The 20,315-nt window shown below is 34.8% G+C and overlaps 1 long non-coding RNA gene across 1 annotated transcript; it reads left to right on the top strand.

The window, feature by feature from the left end:
• Positions 1-11,976: 11,976 nt before the first annotated feature.
• On the top strand, positions 11,977-12,197 carry LOC149933833 (uncharacterized). The gene is made up of 3 exons (XR_016472987.1): positions 11,977-12,035; positions 12,092-12,121; positions 12,175-12,197. It is a non-coding gene; the product is annotated as an uncharacterized LOC149933833 (long non-coding RNA).
• Positions 12,198-20,315: the final 8,118 nt, after the last annotated feature.

Below are 20,315 nucleotides of genomic sequence, written 5' to 3'. Positions count from 1 at the left end.
TGATTTCATACACGAAGTCTTGGCAATCGCTTACTTCCTTCTCTATTTCTATTTTATCGACCAAAAGACTAATCACCGTGTTTTCTAGTTGTGGTTTCAAACGTTATGGCTTGATATATTAACGCAAGTTTTAAGGAGTCTATACTTTTTTGTTGTCTTTTTGAGTGCCTTTCTGGTCGATTTTGCTCCGTCCACTTCTTCTTGAGTTGTTGAGCCTGCCATGTTTTGATTGCTGTCACTATTTTTAGTTGATTTCGGCGTAGTCACGTGGTTTTGAGGATTTCCACTTTGTTTGGGAGTGGGTTTCGTTAGTCCATCTGTTGGTGGGTGAATCTTTTGAACTGGGGGTCCTTTGTGGTGGATTTTTTTGATTTGCTCCTGGTAACAATGTCCTCACTTTGATCCATAAGATTTATTTTCTATTAACGCGACCGATTTTATCTAAAGTTTCCCGGGTTTCGGCACCATATAGAATTTCTTAATCCGGGGTCTACAAAACCGGGAGAGCTTTTTTTTTCTTTTATAACGCTCACTAGACTGCTGTTTTGAAAAACTTTTAACCTATCGATGGTCGCGTCTTAATTTATTGAACAACACTCAATTTGGTTTTCAGTTTCAAAATATTCTTTAATTCTATAACTCTTTTTGTTTTACTATACTGTAACGCTGGGTTCCTCAGCGACTACTACATGTCCGTTCGGGTTCTCGATTCTTATGTCCCAATATTTTTCCCGCTTTTCTTTTCTTTAACTAAAAATGGATTCTGGGAATTTTCGTGGGCTTTCCCCGATTTTGCTACAACGGTTTACAAATAAAAAAATATCCACAAAAAAATGAACTTGTCACATAAATCACAATACAATAAGAGATACAAATTTTTTCAATGAGTTTACAAACAATATAAAAAATTAAAACATATACACATCAATATGTATACAGTGATCTATACAGCAAAAAGTGTTTTTTGTTTGTGTTAGCGTAATTTTATACAGTAGGTGATATAAATATAGAAATCTCTTAAACAAACAACAATTCCTTAACTCTAGATGACTTAACCACTAGCAAAGGCCTTACGCAATATATAAAATACCTTACTAGAATAACGGCAACCATTATGGATCACGTATTTTCATATATACATATTAAAATTGAAATCCTGAGTGTCTGGTATACCTCTGATCACTTCCCTTTTATCTTTACTCTAGAGAGCTCTACAACCGCAAAAATTACGTCATAACTTTTCCAAAAACAGTCTAAATAAATTTAGTCTAAATATCAGTAAAATAAACTGTAAAGATTTATACTTTATCACAAATATTAACAAGGCCTTTGATTACTTCCTAGATTAAATTAACTAAGCATATAATATATCTTTCTCGTTTTACAAACCGAACAAACTTCCAAAAATAAAACGAGTGGATAAATGATAATATTAAATCAGAACCTAATTATAACAAACAACTTAAAAATTTGGTTAAAAAATCTCCTACGGAAATAATTAAAATTAATTATAAAAACACGAGAAACAGGTGTGTTCATTTTATAAGAAATGCTCGCTTCAACTTCTACAAAAATTTAATAGACGAAAGTAAAGATACTAAAAAGACCTGGGAACTGATAAACCTTTTTTAAATAGCAATCATAGCAATCGTACCAAAAATGTTACGCCAACAAATTTAACCCCTCGAGAATTGAACAAATACTTTTGCTCCCTAGCCCCGATGAAAGTTGACTGTAAAAATGCAGAAAGAATTCCAAACACTAAAGTCGTTCTTGATGTTGATAGAAACGAAATTAAAAAAATATTCATAAGCTAAGAACAAATGCACCGCCCTGAGAGGATCAAATCGCCCCAAAGCACGTAAAACGCATTAACGAATATATAACAGATCGCTTGGTTTATCTAATAAAACTGAGCTTCACATCTGGTATATATCCCGATGCACTAAAAAGAAAGAGTCATAAGCCAAATATATAAGCAAGGTGAGATAAATGACCCAAATAACTTTCGTCCTACTACCGTACTGTCGGTCTTTGCAAGAATCTTTGATAGTTGTTACTACTCTCGCCTTTCTCACTTTTGTGCAAAATTTCATATTACCTCTAAAAATCGATTAGCTTTGTACCAAAAAAAGGAGTTGAACTTGCAGTTAATATAGTATTCATAGTTTGCACCGAAGGGAGGGCCTATGGTCTCCAAGGAAACTGGGAGGGCGATGAAACCATTTCGCGTGTACCCAGCAAACACAAATCGTCCCTGGGACGTCCCAGCATGGTCCTTAGAGCCCAGCTTGGTCCCGTCCAAAATTCGTCCTACGGGACGAATAACGGACGTCCCATTTTAGTCCTCGTAGAACCAATTTCGTGACATCCGATATTCAGCCCAATCGACGTCGCATGGATCTCCACTATTCGTCCGAAATGTTTCGTCCATCAATGCTATCTAGAGGTGCGTTTATCAGCAATTAATTTTAATTTTTTTCACCTGTATTTGTATTTGAGCTGATAATGATTAATGAACCACAAAATATTAATTTTATTTAGAATATTATTATTTAAATGTACGAGTTTATTTAACGTGAATTAATGAAATTACGTGTTAAATCAAAACTACTTAATTATTAAATTAATTTTTTCTGTTCTTCATTTTTATATTTTTTTATATTATTATTTTCTTAATTTTTATTTCCATTATTTTTACAATCTCAGCCAATTACTGCGAAAAAGCTGATCTAAGTTGGCCGAGCTAAAGTCCTTTTAAAATATCTGGTAGCCCAGTTTGTAGTTTCTTTTGTACGACGCCATTACTCGATAGTTTGGAATCGGTCACCATAAAGTACATAATGCGTTCTACACAAACGTTAAAGATTATAACATAGTAATCTCTAGTATTGCTGATAATATATCATAAGAGTAAGTATATTATTAAAAAACTGTTTGATTTTAACTCGATTTTTTTAATGTGTCTTTTACAGAGGTAGGCAGAAAATAATGTTTGATCAAAGTCTATTCATTTTGGACCTGTACATGTTTCAATTTAAGTTTATTATTCATTACTCTCACCTAAAGCTTTATTTCATTTTGTTATATTTTATATATTGGATTTGGAATTCCAAAAGTAAGATTTGCGTGTAACTCTCCGAATGTTAGGGAAGGTTCGCTGTTTTTAAAGTTCATTTTGGACTTGTACATGTTTCAATTTAACTTTTTAAGTTTATTATTCATTACTCACACTGAACGGTTCGCGTAAAGCTTTATTTTATACTGTGATAATTTATATAGTTAAATTGTAATTCCAAAAGTAAGATTTGTGTTGAATTCTCCGAATTTTAGGGAAGGTTCAATGTTTTTAAAGTTCATTTTGGACCTGTACATGTTTCAATTTAACTTTTTAAGTTTATTATTCATCACTCTCACTGAGTGGTTCGCCTAAAGCTTTATTTCATTTTGTTATTCCAAAAGTAAGATTTGCTTGTAATTCTCTGAGTGTTAGGGAAGGTTCGCTGTTTTTAAAGTTCATTTTGGACCTGTACATGTTTCAATTTAACTTTTTAAGTTTATTATTCATTACTCTCACTGAACGGTTCGCCTAAAGCTTTATTTCATTTTGTTATATTTTGTATATTGAATTTGGAATTCCAAAAGTAAGATTTGCGTGTAACTCTCTGAGTGTTAGGGAAGGTTCGCTGTTTTTAAAGTTCATTTTGGACCTGTACATGTTTCAATTTAACTTTTTAAGTTTATTATTCATCACTCTCAATGAGTGGTTCGAATAAAGCTTTATTTCATTTTGTTTTATTTTGTATATTGAATTTGGAATTCCAAAAGTAAAATTTGCGTTGAATTCTCCGAATGTTAGGGAAGGTTCGCTGTTTTTAAAGTTCATTTTGGACCTGTACATGTTTCAATTTAACTTTTTAAGTTTATTATTCATTACTCTCACTGAACGGTTCGCCTAAAGCTTTATTTTATACTGTGATAATTTATATAGTTAAATTGTAATTCCAAAAGTAAAATTTGCGTTGAATTCTCCGAATGTTAGGGAAGGTTCGCTGTTTTTAAAGTTCATTTTGGACCTGTTCATGTTTCAATTTAACTTTTTAAGTTTATTATTCATCACTCTCACTGATTGGTTCGCCTAAAGCTTTATTTCATTTTGTTATATTTTGTATATTGAATTTGGAATTCCAAAAGTAAGATTTGCGTGTAATTATCCGAATGTTAGGGAAGATTCGCTGTTTTTAAAGTTCATTTTGGACTTGTACATGTTTCAATTTAACTTTTTAAGTTTATTATTCATTACTCTCAATGAACGGTTCGCCTAAGGCTTTATTTTATACTATGATAATTTATATAGTTAAATTGTAATTCCAAAAGTAAGATTTGCGTTGAATTCTCCGAATGTTAGGGAAGGTTCGCTGTTTTTAAAGTTCATTTTGGACCTGTACATGTTTCAATTTAACTTTTTAAGTTAATTATTCATTACTCTCACTGAACGGTTCGCCTAAAGCTTTAATTTATACTGTGATATTTTATATAGTTAAATTGTAATTCCAAAATTAAGATCTGGATAAATATTAAAATTAAGCTTCGAGAAACAGTAATTTCTAGAGTACATTTTTCATCCGATAGTCTTAAATTTTTTTTAAAGAATAGTATTAAATGGCTTAGTTTTATTTTGCTTCTGATTTAAAAATTAATTTTATTGTTTCTTTTTTACATTTGTATAAGGAAGGTTATTTAATTTTTTAATTGTTTAGTTCGAAATTTATTTTGTTATATAAAAATTAAAACTATAGAAGTTTTGTAATTTATATGTTAACTGCTAATACTTGCAGAGTTCGTGTTATTACAATCAAGTTGTACACTTGTTGCTGGATTTTTTCCATTATCTTGTATTTTAATGTTTTGAATAAAATTTTAATATCAAGTTTGGCTTTTTAAATTATTTGTTCAGAATACGATATCCAATGAACGTCCTAGTTTCATCCCTATTGAGCCATGATTGAACCAAATTAAAGGGCTAAAGACATCTCTAGGTTTTATAGAAAGACATCCAGGGGACGACCGCCGTAATTGCCGTTGGATGTCCGAAAACTCGTCCCCGGGACGTACTACGGCTATAGACAAACCGGACATTTGGACGTCGTTTAACGTCCAACCGACGTCAACCCCGGATTTTGGGATGTCCTACGGACGAAGGCAAGATCCGAGTGTGACGTCTATCGGATGTCCATAGGACGTGTTTGTGTTTGCTGGGTAGCTACTAAATAGGTAGCCATTTTGTTTTTAATCTCGTCAAAGCTATAAAACGTATTAGATGTATGCTTTAAAATTTTAAATGGGCCCTAAACAAAGCCAGATAAGATTCTAAGGCCGGGTTATTTAAATTAAATATCAAATTACGACAGAAATATCTACGAAAAGAAGTTAACAAAGCTTATCAAAGTTAGGCCTTTGCGGTCATCCTTTTTACAATTACCTTCACTATCGAATAAAATAAACAATTTTCGCTCTCCCTTGGTAATTGAACTACTCGAACAATTTTTAACGTGGAAATAATTCCTTAATCATTTGAAAATAATTAAAATCCGCAAACAGACGATTGAAACAGTTAACCCTCCCGTTTTACTAAGAAATCTACACCTTCAAAATGGCGGCAAAGAATCGTCCATTCTTGCTCAAATTAAATATTTATTCTTGGTTCTTATATCTATACTTGGAACTGCGTCATTGATGACGTAGGGATGCAAACTATGTATACAAGAAAATAATTGACAATCTTGATGTTGGGAAATATATATATTATTAGATCTGCGAAAAGCGTTTGATCTCGTCAGACATGATCTACTACTTAAGAAACTGTATTTACTTGGTATTAGAGGTCCTGCAAATGATTGACTGTGCTCCTATTTCAACCTACGTATTAGTAAATCCAAAGTCAACTCTTCACTATCTCACTCAGAATATATTAAATGCGGAGTTCCCCAGGGTTTACTATTGTCACCCATGTTACTTAATCTATTTGTTGACGAAATATTTTAAATTGATGAAAACGGCTCTCTTACATTGTACGCGGTTGACTCCATTCTTTTAGACTACGGAAGTTTATTAATAATATTAACTAGAAACTAATTAAAATACAGGGTTGGCTCAAAGATAATGCCCTAGAACTGCACATAAATAAAACAGTTTATATGTTATTCCACAATAAAAACAAAAAAATCCCGATAATATAAATATTTCAATCAATAATAACCCGATCAATAGAGTAAAAGAACTTTAAATATCTAGGAGTCTGGTTTGATGAAAACCTCTCCTGGAATACTCATACTGATAAATTTGCGAATAATATATCATTACATATATACATAATAAATAAATAAATACCGCAATATATTTAGTTAAAACTATGACTACAGCTATATTACGCTTTAATCTAAACCCACATAATAATTTGTATCTCAGCGTGGGGAAATACTCGCGAAACAAACCGAAATAGAATTCATAAATTATTAAAAAGAAACCATACTATTAACCGACCCATATCGTTTTTATAAAACTAGACATATTCAATGTTACACAACTCGGTAAACTGTACTCACTATTATTTAGTCACAAATCCTTACGACAACCTGATAACTGTGTATTTACTTTTGCTCCAAAAAACCTATGACTCTCGATCAAAAAACCTCTTAACTGTACCGTCACGAAAACAACAAAAAATAAAGGTCATTTTTTATACTGGAGTAATTTTATAATTCGCTTCCAGCGACCATTCAAGAAATGCACAATATAATGACATTAAAAAAAATTTGAAAAATCGGAGAAATCTTCATTTTTTAAAAACTAACTTAATTCCATATAATTAAATTAACAATAAACACGGTAATTAAAGGAATTGCAAACCCTAATTAATTAAACGGGCACTGCCATTGTCCAGGCCTATAAGTTTTTTAAGATTTGGCCATATCGCACTGCAGCTGACCAATATTATGTATGTCAAATAATTTTTTTTTTTAATTTTTATATACTGACTGTACTCATAATCCTCCAAAATAACATATTACCCTTCAGGATAATATAATCAAGATGTGGTTTCCATGTAAAATTGCTGTAAAGAATGACACCGAGTTACTTCACCTCGGTGCTTTCCACTAGGGTATTTCCAAATAAGGAAATACCATTGTACGATCCCTGGATCCTTTAACAAGTAAATGGGACCAGTTCCGCCTTGCTAGAATTAACTGTGAGGTTAACCTCCTTGCACTAGCCAGAGACCTCCTCATTACATCTTTAACTGTCGTTGAGAATTTCCCATTGACAATGATGACATTATCATCGGCGTAACTGAAACAGCGGCATCCCCCATGTTCAGCCTCGCGTTAGATCATCCACCACTGGGCACCACAAAAGTGGAGAGAACCCCCCCTGAGGGCAGCCTCGGCTGGTAGAGACCACAAGGAAGTCACCGAGTTTCCAAATTTTCGTCGAAGTTGCGTTATTTATAATTGCTTGAAGCATTTTAGGTGTTTCCTAGTTTCGACGAAAGTTTGGAAACGCGATAACTTCTCAACCGTTGGTTGTAGAGGGATAATTTTTCCACTTTGAATATGAACCGACCACTTTGAATTCAAAAACGGGCGAGTCAGTGCCGTAGACCAATATTTAAAAAGGTGTCAAAAATGAGTTTTGACGGTTCCCGCCAAACTATTAATTTTTGGCGGACGAAACCGATAAATAACGAAAGATATTGGAAAATAAATAAAAGTTGCAATTGGTTTCATCGAGCTATCTATTTTAGTTTTCTAGCAGAATTAAAAAGATGCCAAAAATTTCAGCTGTCGAAGACTTTTCAAACAGAGTGTACTTCGTGAATGTTAATAATTTTGTAACCGTACTCTATCGCTAGATAAAACTCGGGGGTCGTCCACACGTCGGTTATGCTACGCTCTCGATCAGTATGGGTAGATTCGAAACATTAATAAGCTGCACATTTGTAGCAGAGAGTATAATAAATTTTACTATTAATTTTAGCTGAGAGAATAGGGAGGTTGAAATCGGTAGGTGGCAGCACCGTAGCTTTAATAAGGCCAAAATAAGCTTTAACGGAAAAATTAAAGTTACAAGTTATAATTTCGGGACTCGATTTGGGATATTTATAGGAGTTCATCTGGACGGAAGGGTACATGCTATTAAAATCCACGTTTTTGATTGGTCGATCGGGAGTGGCTTCGGCGTAAATTACAAAGTTTTCGACCCTCCTTCCGCGAATGGCGTCTCTCGCTCCTATCGGTTTGGTAAAGGGTAGGGAATCGTAAAAACTCTCAATTGCTGGATCCTGTACTAACTCATCATATTCGTGTTCCCATATACTAATGAACTGCACATTAGGCCTTTCCTTTTTAAAAAATTTTTCGCGGTCTAAGGTTTTGAGATAAATATTTAAATTTGAATCTTTTAAGTACTTATCGGAAGCCTGATGGTCAGTGTGCAGCGGGCATTTATGGTAATGACAGCCGTAAAATTCGGCAATTGTTTCGGGTGAGGAACAATAGCCGTCTAATTGATAGGGGTAAATTTCATGTTATCCACCTAGCGATCGCACCTTTTGAAATGTCACGTTTAGTTTTTTCCCCAAATAAGCTGACCATTTTAGGGCCTTGACACTATGGCGTTTCCTATAACCCGTCCCCGGAACTATCGCGATAGTGTTTGGTTCGACAAATCTACTACGGAATAAATTTGTTACGGCTCCCGGCAACGTTATGGCGTTTGACCCTAACAAATCAAAATCGCCGGTTTTAAAAAATAAATTTCTAAAACTATCAAATCCTTTCTGTAAAAGTTTAACGTCATCGATCGCGTATTCGGTTAAAACTTTATTTAGATCAAAAACGACGTTACGTTGGGAATCGTACCATTGATTAAATTCTACGATTTCCTCGTCCGTAAATTTGTCGATACCAAAATATTCTTTCTCGGGGAGGGCGCCGATGTAATTTAAATTGTCTTCCGTAGCGAATGAAAAACAAAAATAATCTTTCTTTTGGACAATCTTAAAAGTTTTCAAGAAATTTCGAAGAGCTGTAGGTGGGAACATGTAACTATCGATAAAGGCTATTTTAAATTGGGCGAGAAACATACCCAGGGCTTTGTAACCGGTATAAATTATATCGGGTTTTATTTTTCGTTTTAATAGACCGTTAAGAATAAGGAACGTATCGAAACCACTCCCGAAATGGCTAATAAATATGACGTTTTCAAAGACCGGCCTCGTAACCGTATCTCTTTTGCGACCATTTACTGTCACCTGGCATGCTAATAAATAATCTAAAAATTTTTGCACGCAATCAAAGCCGAGAAATTTCCGGTAATCATAATTGGTCGAAAATGGCGCTTCTTGCATCGCGGAAAAGATTAAAATTGGTCTAATTGCAGTGTCAGTCGTTATGGTCTCAAAATCAAAATAACATAGTCGTTTCTCATTTGATTTTATTTCTAATGGGCGGACGTGACACTCGTTTTTGGGATGCTCAATTTTGCAAAAAGCGCATTTGTTATCGCAATCATGATTACCTTCATAGTTTTTGCTGCAATTCAAGCACCGTTTTAAAACCTGACAGGTCCCTAGTTCTACGTGTTGGGAGAAACAATTTGGTCCGGCAAAATACCGATTACAGTCATTACAACGGGTAGCCTGTTCTAAACTAGGGTGGCATTCCGGGCCGCGACACCGGCGGCATTTAAGCTTGGGTCCGCAGTCGTGACTTTTTTCTGTTTCATACTATGTAACAGGGTAAAGCAAACTTTACAGAAAGATTGCGCCCCAAACATGGCCGAATAAGATCGTACGACGTGGGTGTGGTCTTTAATTTTTAAGAGGAAATTTTTATTCTTTGAAGGGCCAATAAACACTTTATCGAAATCATCGTCCGCCGAGATTAATATAATTTGGTAGTCGGGAAATATATTTTGGAATCGGTTAATGTCTATTATTTCTACGGGACCTTCGGGAACCCCCGCTAGGTCGTGTAATTTTTGGCTTCAAGTTCTTGTTCGGGTTTTTTCCCGTTTATAATTGTCTTTAATTGGTATTCGTTAAAACTAGCACCCTGTCCTAAACTTTTTAAATGCCGATAGTTGGCCAAAACTCTTCCCACCACCATGGCTCTCGCAAAACATAAATTGTCCGTATTTCTAATGGGAATAAATGTGTTACCTTGGTTGATATACTGATCTAGACATTCATAACTTCTTGTTCTAACGCTGCGAGGAAGTCCTCTCATAGGGGTATCTTGAAGAAATATTAGATCAAATCGGAGGGGCGAATCTAAATATATTGTCTTAACGGACTGGGCTACCTTTTCAATCCCCGTTAAAATTATCTCCGCTCTCAACTCATTGATATTAATTAATTGGAAATTTATTGGATCGTGCAGCTCATCGGAAATTACCACCACCCTGACGCGCGTGTAGCCTAAGTTATCGGCCGTTATTGTGTCTAAAATCGATTGGAAAATTCGGGTCAGTTGGTTACTGATATCGGCGTGGTTTAATTGGTCTTAATTTTTAAAATTACACTCGAATAGCATAGATTTACACCTATACTTTCGAGAAGATATGGCAATGATTTTATCTATTGAGTAAAAGTTTTTAGGGTTGAAACGGGTGCTAAGATCGAGGGCCATGGTGTTTTTAAAGTTCTGCGTAAATATTTAATACGGTTTGAATCGTTGTCGCGACCTCGTAAACTTCGCCGGAATTCTGCAAGTTTAATAGTTTTTCGTAGTGACGTCCACGGTTCTTGTAAACTAGAACTTCACCTCTCCTACCCGCTAGAATTTCAACCTTCTCGTTTCTAAGTTGATAATCACCTTCTTCATAAATTATCTGTTCTAGATACTCTTTTAACTCCCACGCCGAATTTAATTTCACGCAAACGCCGTCTTTCGTCGCGGTTGGCCGATCGTTATTTTTGACGTAACGCCTTACGTCTAAATACAAGTTATTTTTTATACTTGCAATTTTTATCACGAAACTTTTATGGCGGGAAAACTCTACGACTATATCCTTCCAGCCGTCGTCTACTGGCTTAGATGGACCTGGTTTGGATAGGGTGCTTTTGGGTGGCGCATCAACTGGTTTGAATGGTGATTGTTTGGAAGGGCTATCGATTACCTCATGGCATGCTAAATCTATGATATCAGGTTGATTCTTCGGGATGTCTACTTAGAAAGGAGTTTTCTTAATATTTGCTTTATTTCCGAAATCTAATCGACGACTGACCTTATTGACCTAGGAGCAGGGGGGTGTTTCGGATTGGTTCTAAAAATTAAACTAAATTAAATGGTGTAAAAAACAGACTGAATTAATAAACTTTTACTTTGCGGTCGAAATCCATCGTGCCAGAATAATATAATGTACTTGCATTTGACTTGAAGAAATTGTAAGTTGTGAAATAAATGCAAATAAAGCGCGTGCCTCTATTTATAGTCACAAAATCCCCTAGCGGGACGCTTAGGAAACTATATAACACATGCTAATTTATCTAACGCTTTTTTATTAATACATGCGTAATTTTTCGTAATAAACAAAAATCTCCAGCGGGACGCTTAGGAACTTCTATAACACATGCTAAGTTTGTCTTCATAACGGTTTTAGGTACTCGTAATTTTTCGTAACGGTTTTTATATCAACATGTGGTAAATTGTTAGGAAACTCCATTTTCTAACGGTTTTGTAATAATTTTTAAGTACTCTATTAACGTAACGGTTTTTTTATAATTACAAATCAATGTAGAGTTTTCTCAAGAAAAAATTCAATACACTATCGAAATAGTAAATCAAATATTTAGGTTAAGATTACCGGGTATAAAAGGTGCGATTTTTTCATGTTTTATCACATTTCGTTCCGGAACTACAATGCAAGTTGTAAAGCGTCTTAATACGAACCTTTTATAAAAATTTCCAAATTTAGGGCCTCCAACACTACGGCAGAATTTATTAAAGTAGTGAAGGGGAGAGGACGCGGAAGTAATGTACTTTTGATAATTTACTGTAACAAGTAATTGATAATTATTAAATTATAGGAGAAAACGCGGACCTAGGACCGGTTCGAAGTAATTATTTTCTATTTTTTATTATACTTTTATAAAAAAAAATTTAACAATAGGACCCGACACGTTGGCACCACCTTCCACGCCGTCGGACATACCAACACCGGGGAACTCTCCCACAATTCCATATCGGGAGATTTTGATAAACCCGTCATTGTCGGCGGAGATCCGAGTGCTGGCCATTTTATGAACAATTGAAATTTTCCCACACCAAAGGCTCCACCGACCCAAAAATCAACATTTTTGACCATATCTTCCAGCGAAATACCTTTAAACTATCGCAAATTTGATTTCTAGGTGTATTTTAGACAAGGAATCGTATTCGTGCTTCAAAAATTACCTTCAGATATTGGTTTGGAAGATATTAACGTTTTCGGGGGGTCTAAGAAACCCCCAAAAACGGAAATGACGTCACCTTCGATTTTTTATTTTTTTATATTTTTTAGCTTTTGACCAAAGAGGCACATATTTAATGTTTCAACAATGAGAAATGTTTGGTTAAAAATTTATAAGAAAAATTCTAGTTCGAATTGAATTTTTGATTCTGTTGATAATAGAGATAATTCGTGAATGACCTTGAAAAAGGTGTGGAAGGTCATCAAAATATACATTATCGCTGAGGCTTTTAAATGGTTAATGTGCCCTGAAAGTTTAATTTACTTGACATTATTAGCTTTAGAATTATTGACCCTTATGTGCGACTTCTTTGACCATGTCTGTTTAACATAAATTGAACAATGTTCAATGTAAATGGTTTATTTCGAAATTATATTAACTCTAAATGAATAATGTCTATGACCAAACACTTCAGGCATAATAAGTCTGAAACTATAAATTGCTTGACGACTTGGCCCTCCACTCCACATTAATGATTTAAATTAATAAAACGTTTTGGAATTTGAATGTGCCATATAATTCAAAATTTCAGGGTATATTAACCATATAAATGGCCAAGCGATAAAGTAAATTTTGATGACCTTGAACAAGTTAGCTCTTTTATCAACAGAATCAAAAATTCAATTCGAACTAGAATTTTTCTTATAAATTTTTAACCAAACATTTTTCATTGTTGAAACATTAAATATGTGCTTCTTTGGTCAATAGCTAAAAAATATAAAAAAATGAAAAGAAATCGAAGGTGACATCATTTCCGTTTTTTGGGGGTTTCTTAGACCCCCCGAAAACGTTAATATATTTCCAAGCCAATATCTGCAGGTAATTTTGAACCAAGAATACGATTTCTTGTCCAAAATCCACCTAGAAAACAAATTTGCGATAGTTTAAAGGTATTTCGCTGGAAGATATGGTCAAAAATTTTGATTTTTGGGTCGGCGGAGCCTTTGGTGTGAGAAAATTTCAATTGTTCATAAAATGGCCAATTTTATCGATCAAGGGCCAAAATTTGGGAAATGATCATTATTTCAAGGCTACTTACGCACCAAAATTTCATGTACAAATCGGTGAGGTACTACCTCCCAACCTCTCGATTTGACATGGACTGACCCCATTCCTAACGGTTAACGTCTAATTATAACTAATTGTTAACACGACGCTTTCCTAATCAAAACACATGTTAAATTTCCGCCCAAAATGATTTGTTAACCATTTAGCAACCAGGTCAATTACCCCTAACGGTTAACGTGTAATTATAAAGGTACAAACTTTACCCATATATTAATATTCAGGTCAAACAGATAATAAACCTAAAGAGTTTAACCACTTGTTGATCCTTACCCTAATCAAAACACCTGTTAAATTCCCACCAAAAACTTAACAGTTCAACCACGAAAGAAGTCAATGACCCCTAACGGTAAAACAATAATTGGCACGCTCATTAATATTCACCCTTTTTTAATTGACCTTGAACACCTGCACTCTAGTGAACTTTATTGACATGTCAACTAATTAATTATTCAAAACACCTGTTAATATCATTAATTATTCAGGTCACACGCGCCCGAGGGGGGACGGAATCGCGATTCCCCGCTTCATTCCCCCAGTCACGCAGCTGTGGGCGCGTGGGGGAAAGCACGGTGCGCCCCCTGCGCGTATCCAGGAATACGGTACCTAACTACTGAGGTAACTTCCTTCCAAGATATTTTCTTCAACCTATGCTTGATCGCTTTTCTTACTCATTTACTACTCAGAAACTAAGCCTAGATGAAATATCAGTTTTTAGTATGAAAGAGTATATGATTAAAATTTGTATTACAAAAAGTTACCAAATTGTTTTTCATATAACCAGTGTTAAAGCACATATTAGTAAAAAAAATTTGCATAGGGATAAAAAGATATATATTCCTACCTCGGAAGCTGCAGATACTGGCCGGATTCTCAATGTTTCATAGTCAAGGTCGGGCCTTAGCTCTTCCGAAATTTTAATGAGAACCCTTTTTGGAAGTGGATAATTTGCTAAAAACTTTGTCTGACCAAAGGGTCTGTTCTCTCGTGATAAATCGTCTCATTTCCAACTGGTTCAACAACGTTTATTCCTCGATTAATTTCATCTGCTCTTCGCATCGAGAACAGAGCGACAATCTCCGCCATTGTTTCTTTCCATATTTCGTGCCGTTTTCTTCTTTACGAGACCCCCAGAGCCCTCGTAAGGTTACGAGCTTGTTGTCTCTGCACACCATTTTCGCGAAAAAAAACCGTAAGTTCATTGGCCACGCCCACTTCCTCGTAAATTTACGAGGATAGTAGAATTACGAGGGTGAAAAAACGTCTCTGCACCGGGCCCTAAGTTTGTATCTGCTATAATACTTGTTTATGCGGCTGTTAATTGTTAAGTTTCCCGTGAAAAACATCACTACGCTCTGTTCCTTCGCCATGGCTCAATTTCGGTAAATTTAAATACTTTTTTAAATATGTTAGTTTTTAATTTAAGCTTTTTTTGAAACAACGTAAAAATCACTTTCTTTAGGTTTTTAAGGATCATCCCAAAAAAAAAACAACGCCAGAAGAAAATCTACAACTGCAAAGGGACGTTGTACCAAATCCTTGGCTGTCTATTAGCACATTGAGAGATCGCTTGGCCTTAGCTGGCATTCGAGTAGCTGGTTTAACTGTGTGGGTAAGATTACTAAAGGGCAGCATACCTAATTAACACCCAGGCACAAGATACTTCCCCGCGAATTTTGTCGTGCGTTACTACGAGAGCCAAGAGACGCTCTATCACGTTTCATATTGTTTTCGGACGAAAAGGTAAATAAAATTTAAAGAAAACTTCAGAAATAAATTTACAATTGTATTTTATTTTAGTCGTTTCAGAGCTCTACCAACGATCTGGGTGACACGTCGTAAGAGGGATATATTCCTATTAGCGCGGTTTCAATTATTAAGTATATTTATATAAAAATTGATGAAAATAAAACAAAGGAAATTCCAAGGAGATTCCAACCACCCATGGTCTCGAGGTAAAGCGTCCGAGTGCTGTTGAGGAAATCCGAATTCGAATCTCCGTTGGGGAAAGTAAGTTCAAAAATATATTTCGATAATTTCGATTAATTATCCAAATTTCAGGTTAGGTTAGGTAAACCGGGCGCGCCGCAGGCACTGTAGGTTAGGTTAAGTGTTTTCAACCCATTTGTTGAGATAGTGCTAACGAAAATCATATATCTATATATAAAAATCATTTAAACAAATATTTTGCATTTTTTAGTATGCTGTATATATATATATATATATATATATATATATATATATATATATATATATATATAAACTTTTGTTCGGGAAAGTGTGCAAACAGGAAACCGCGCTAGTGGGCAGCGTTACTATAAGAGATTCATGACGAGAACAAAACGGAGCGGTCGTTTTCAGTGAACTTATGTAATAATAAGGCCGGTAGTCGGACGTCTAAACTCTAGATTATATATCGAAATTCGAAATGTGGAAGGTAGTATAACTTATATAAGAATTTTTCAACGCTTTAAATAAATTCCTATTTTCTTCAAATTTGCCTTAGGTTCTAATGTATAAAAAAAAATAATTGCCCCGCATATAACGTCAGCATCGTAGCAGATTTCTTAGAGAACGAAGGTTTCGACTGCCCGTCTTTTCATCTGAATTGAATCCTATCGAAAATCTCTGGAGCAGAGTTACCGCTCTTATGGAGGAGATAATTCCCAACGATAAAGAAGATTTGAAAACCATGGTTCTGGCAGCCTTTTATGGTTTAACACCGGAGTATTTACGCGCGTTAAAATTCTTTTCGCTGATGATTGAGGGAATGTTGAAGGAGGAGGGGTGATATACTTCCTTATTAAAAGTTAATTTTTAATTGAAATTTCACTTAAAAATTAAAAGGTTAATAGCTATTTTGTTTATTATGATTTGCTTACTAAAGGTTCAATGGTAATAAATTTCGGTTTCCAAAAAAGTGTAATTTTACAGATATTTATGTTTACTCCCATGGTTACGATTCATGTCTATAAGAGTTAAAATAAGTCGTTTATGAATCGCTTTTTTCCCAAAAAATAGAATAGATAGACCATGGCGTCGCTTTAAAAGTTCAAACAGATGACGCCACGGTTATAGAAGATAATTTTGGAATCCAGCCTATTCCCTAAGCAGTTTGAAAAGAGCCTAGCTGCATATAGGGAAAATTAAAGGGACACTTTGTTAGGTCTTAAGGTGTAACGCCTATCTCTCTAGCGGTGCATTTGTTTTTGTGTACGTGCTTTTTAGTTTCGGAGCGCCATCGCACTTCACTAAGAATAGAGACGTTTCCAAGGATACTGTTGGCGTCTCTATCGCACTCTCCTGCTTACACATAGCGCCATTTCTAGAAGAAGACTTAAAGTGAAGGATGGGAAAAGTTGGCTTCAGAATAGAACCTGCCCCTATCACATTGACGCAATTGGTCATTAATAAGTGTTAACATATTTTACAGTATATTCAACAATTGCAACAATTAAATTTTTGATTAAGAAGGGTGCTCGTTACATTTTAACTAGCAAACTCAACCAAGATCCATTGGAAAGGTATTTTGGCAAGCAACGAGCCGCTTCTGGGTGTGGAGAAAACCCTACTGTCAATCAATATCACAATAACGAAAAAAGAATTAAATTAATGGGTTCTGTAGTTTTGCACGCTAAAAAAGGAAACTGTGAAGTCACTAGCAAACGAATTCAAAGACGGCAAGATATGCGACGACGCCTCCAATTATTGGACTGATGGAATAGGTACTCTGGTCTATCCGTAGGACATTTATATGTTACTTATTTTTATTGTATTAAACATACTATCATTATAGATTTAAAATATCACGTTTTTATTAAAAACATTGACTTGGTTTGAACATTTGCAGTGCTTATCACGTTTAATATTTGGCCAACCTTATCACAAAATTTAATTTGCAGCCTTTTTTTTATCAACTTTTTTCTCACTTAAAACTTTTAACTCATTTCGGATACCACACGTATTTAAACTTGTCTTTTTTTTAATTTGAATCTGATTTTTGATATGACTAGTAAACCCTTTAAGATGACAATTTAAAAAAATTTGGAAACATTTTGCTAAAGCAGCTTTAGAATTTGTCTCATCACTCCATAGCGACTGCCACAATATCTTTAGCGCATGATCTTTGTACAACTTTTCTAGAATAAGTTCATTTCTATTGTTATTTTCCTCCATTACTTTTCTTATTTGGAGATGTGGAGTGACTAATTTATGGGCTCTGACAAAAAACTGAAAAGCTTCCCTTTTCAAGTATATCAACCCACCACGATCCAATTTTAGTGACCACCCATGAAATGCTTCTTTAGGTTGAGTTTTGTCTTGTAGGCTGTTTATTTCAAATGCTGCAGAACCATAGAAACCACTTAACTGGTCTATTACATAACCAGCTACCTGGTGAAGTACTGATTCGTCTAAAACATTCTCATTTTTACTTTGGTTTGAATCATGGTTATCAATGTTATCTAACATGAATAAGTTGTAAAGTTCCCTTATCATGCGGACCAAAAACACTTGAATAACACAATGTTGATTTTGGTGATTCAAGTTTTTAAATGTTTGTAAGTGCTGGAAAGAGGGCATCATTTTTTCCGCAAACGTTTGGCTACTGGTTAACGCAATCCTGTTTTTCATATATTTATCTTTATCAAATGTTGCTTTGATCTCATTATTATTGGAGAAAATTTCTAAACAATCAGTTGCTTCTTCAGTAAGAAAGTGAATTTTTTTTACCCTTATTTCTTCGAAACACTCCTAAAATAAGAACAATCAGTTTAGTAACCAAGAATCCTGATTAAAAGTACATAAATATGTAAATATTTACAATAACACATGAAGGTCTTCCTGTTGTAGAATATCCCTTTAAGTTTGATGCACTGTGCAACACTTTCTCAATTTTCAACCCCAGTGTTGTTTTGTCGAACGCAACTACAATTAAAAATATCCTCCATAAACATATATTTAATAATTTAATAGGTTAGCCAAGGCTTAACGAAATTTGTACTTACTTCTATTACAGGAAGAGTTATTTATGCCTCTGAGGCGTTGTGGCTTTTTTTTACAATAGATATGATCGTTCATTATAATTTTTGTACTTCTTCATTGTTTTAAGGCACTAATTATAACTAAATATTTTCAAAAACGACCTCGCCTACCGAACCCACCGACACTAAAATTAAAATGTAGAAAAACATAAAACAAATTCCCTTATTGGCAATAGGTGGCGCTAAAAACTGAAGTGTCCCGTATTTTCCCCTGATTTCCTCCCGAGCGCCTCTAGCGGCCCAGCCGCGAAGTTTTCCTCCGCTTTGACCGCGGCTGGAAAAGAAAAAAATCGAACAAAACCACTCCCCTTCTTAATCCTCCTTGTTTTTATTCTCTTATAAGAGATCGTTTTGAAACCGAATACAATTTTTTTGGACTCAACTATTTCGCGAGCTCCCAGATCCAGAACATGGCCGTTAGCTGATGTAAATTTGATAGTGTTTGACCTGGTGAAGATGGATTAGATGATGTTGTGGGTTAGCATCGAAGCTCTGGTTTGCGTTCCGATAAAAAAGTTCTTCCCAAAGGGAGCGTAAATTGGTGAAAGCTTCAGAGTTCAGGAACAGGATATTTTCGTTTGTTTTTTTAATAGTAATTGTAACTTGGATCCGTCGAAGCCAAAATATATGTACACTGATCCACTAAACGTTAATTTTATGTAGTTACGTCTGTCTTGGGCCATGCGTTTGAATACGGTATGGGCCTTGGCTAAGGAAAAAAGAGATTGAAAATCATTTTCCTATGTAAATAGAGTTAATAAGATTTAAGAATGGTTACCAATAGAAGGTTTTCCATGTTTACGGTAGAAGATGGGAGCAAAAATAACGCATTTCTTGTCAGATCAGTGTCTGGGAAAGAATTGACGCGAGAGTAAATACTCCGCTAGTTTCTAGACATTCGAGATTAAAATATCTAGACTTTAATATCAAAACCGCTACTAAGGATTGATTCCCATTGGTTGATGACTACACTGACGTCATTTCTCAAAACGAATATTTAAAGTGCACCCATTTTTTGACGTCATAATTATTCCACTTGAATATCTTAAGTGGATGCAGGCAGATCGCATCACATCGCTTGGCTATAATTGGATTCTAATCAACTTTTTTTCGTCTGTAAAAGGTTGGTTGTGCAGAGACTTTTCTCGTGAATCACCATTATGTTCGAGGAATGGAGTAACTAAACAACTGGTCACGCACTCATTAATATGTTATAACGTTGGAAAAAAATCGCAGTCATACTAAGTGCTTCAAATTCTCAGTTTACAAAGAACAATAGGAAAAAAATCTATCAACGCAAGGCGAGTTAAATCAATAAGAAATAACCAGATCAAAGGTCACCGCTATCGCTACCTATTTTTGTGTGCATATTACCCAGTGCTTCATCGAGCGCGCTCCCAGACCGCAGGCAGATTGCGCATCACATCGCTTGGCTAAAATTGGATTCTAATCATTTTTTTTTCGTCTGTAATAGGTTAGTAATAACTTACTTTTTTTGATCTGCCTGCGAGTGGTGTGTTTTCTACGACAAATATGCCAGTAACTCTTAAAAATATTTTACTTGAAATTCGTAATTTAAAAACTTCTCAAGACACTTAAAAATATTAATACAAAACTCGATGAGCAAAATAAGACCCTAAATGCGACTAATGAAAAGGTTACGAACCTCTAATCTAAACTAATTACTTTAGACT

The sequence above is a fragment of the Leiobunum rupestre genome, chromosome 8 (genome assembly GCF_980474605.1).
Source record: "Leiobunum rupestre chromosome 8, qqLeiRupe1.1.hap1, whole genome shotgun sequence".
Taxonomy (NCBI): Eukaryota; Metazoa; Arthropoda; class Arachnida; order Opiliones; family Sclerosomatidae; genus Leiobunum; species Leiobunum rupestre.
The sequence above is the reverse complement of the archived record's forward strand: the minus strand, read 5'-3'. Positions and strand labels throughout refer to the sequence as shown.